Source organism: Centruroides sculpturatus, unplaced genomic scaffold (assembly GCF_000671375.1).
Source record: "Centruroides sculpturatus isolate CEXI.00-Female unplaced genomic scaffold, Cexi_2.0 scaffold176, whole genome shotgun sequence".
NCBI classification, from domain to species: domain Eukaryota; kingdom Metazoa; phylum Arthropoda; class Arachnida; order Scorpiones; family Buthidae; genus Centruroides; species Centruroides sculpturatus.
In genome coordinates, this window is record NW_019384551.1 from 401,752 (window position 1) to 404,041 (window position 2,290).

The following is a 2,290-nucleotide window of genomic DNA, read 5'->3' on the forward strand; positions in this document are numbered from 1 at the left end:
AAAAAAAATGCAATGAAAATACTCGAAATATTACATCTATGACGTAAAACTCGTGACGTAACGCGTGACGCATTGCAACGACAATTTCGAATTCGTTCCATTTCGTATTGTTGCCGACGCCATCTTGGAAATTTATGCTATCCGGAAATTGCGAGTTCTTTTTCCCTCCATTTTAACATTTTTCGTACAAATTTTAATAATGAAAACTCGCGTAACGTAGGTAACATAATATTTTTCGATTTATATAAAAATTAAATAGATTAAATTAGATACGCTTTAAACCTATATTTGCGGCCTGTAACCTGTAAGGTTACGGAATGCATTTTTATAATTTTATTTATTATTACAAATATCTTAGCGATATTTTACAAAAAAGAGGACTATTTTAGCATTTTAAAGATAACATTTGCAATTAGTTAATATTCTGACGTAGAACTTATGACGTAACGTGTGACTCATTTATCGCACGTTCCACCGATTCGAATTCGTTCGATTTCGTATTGCCGACGCCATCTTGAAATAGAAAGTTTTATGGAAATTGCGAGTTATTTTTCAATCCATTTCGAGATTTTTCGTAAATGTTTAATTACAAAAACCCGAATAACGCAGGCAATGTAACGTTTTTTTATTTATAAGCGATCAAAATTGAATAATTGTCGATAGAATATTAAGTAAAAGTCTTAAATTTTACTTAAAATATTTAAGGTTGTTTCCACTTAGCATCGAATTAAATTATCAGATTATAAATGATATTCGCTTGTATATTGTCTTATATTCTTTTGAATGAAACAATAAATGTTTTGTATTAAAAATTTATTTTAATATTAAATTAATTAATTAGTTAATGAATCATCTCGATCTCTTCTATTCTTAATAATTAAATTCTTAAATTATTCTAGGAAGAAGTATCATTCTGAAATTTTATAATCCACTTTTCAAAGAAACATGGAATCATTTAATTAAAAACTTCTTGTGCTCAAAAAATTAACAAGAAGCAAAACAAAAGAAAGGTAAGACTGTTTTATTTTCATTCTAAATTGTTATGTATTATAAACATTGTTTCAGTAGAAAATGGCATATAAAATTTTAGAATCCTCATTGATGAATCTAAGAATTTATTGTAGTAGAATGATGCTTGAAATGTAATGTTATTCATTCATGCATTCAAAATAATACGAATTGCAATTTTAATGAAAAGTAACNATTTATTATTACAAATATCTTAGCGATATTTTACAAATAAAGAGGACTATTTAGCGTTTTAAAGAAAACCTTTGCAATTAGTTAATATTCTGACGTAGAGCCTATGACATAACGTGTGACGCATTTATCGCACGTTCCACCGATCCGAATTCGTTCGATTTCGTATTGCCGACGCCATCTTGAAATAGAAAGTTTTCTGGAAATTGCTAGTTATTTTTCCCTCCATTTCGAGAGTTTTAATTACATAAACCCGAATAACGCAGGCAATGTAACGTTTTTTTATTTATAAGCTTTCAAAATTGAATAATTGTCGATAGAATATTAAATGTAAAAGTCGTAAATTGTCATTTAAAATATTTAAGGCTATTTCCACTTAGCATCGAATTAAATTATCAGATTACAAATGATATTCGCTTGTATATTGTCTTATATTCTTTTGAATGAAACAAGAAATGTTTTGTATTAGAAATTTATTTTAATATTAAATTAATTAATTAGTTAATGAATCATCTCGATCTCTTCTATTCTTAATTAATAATTAAATTCTTATATTATTCTAGGAAGAAGTATCGTTCTCAAATTTTATAATCCACTTTCCAAAGAGTCATTGTGGAATCATTTTGAAAACTTCTTTGCTCAAAAAATTAACAAGAAGCAAAACAAAGGAAAGGTAAGACTTTTTTATTTTCATTCTAAATTGTTATGTATTCTGTACATTGATGCAGTAGAAAGTAGTATATAAAAGTTTAGGATCCTCATTGATGAATCTAAGAATTTATTGTAGTAGAATGATGTTTGAATAATAATTTTATTCATTTATGCCATTTAGAATAATATGAATTACAATTTTACTTAGAAAAATTAATTTATTGTTAAAAAAACAACAGAACTTTACAACTTATGTATTATTTATTTCAATGATACAGATAAATTTTAAAAAACATGTTTAACACACTGCAAAAACAATCCATTCAAACTTCACACCAATGCACTTGATTGGTTAGGTACCATTGGCAAAACTCCAAATTATCTAAAATTATTAGGTAGTCCTCTCAACTGTCGACAGTTATATTTCTGTCTCTATACT

The 2,290-nt window shown here is 26.7% G+C and overlaps 1 long non-coding RNA gene across 1 annotated transcript in view; it reads left to right on the forward strand.

Annotated features, from left to right (window-relative positions):
• LOC111623660 overlaps positions 1–1,202 on the forward strand; it is a 9,553-nt gene extending 8,351 nt beyond the window's left edge. The window contains exon 3 of the long non-coding RNA XR_002756463.1: positions 900–1,202. This is a non-coding gene — a long non-coding RNA (uncharacterized LOC111623660). The remainder of the gene's footprint in view (positions 1–899) is intronic.
• Positions 1,203–2,290: the final 1,088 nt, after the last annotated feature.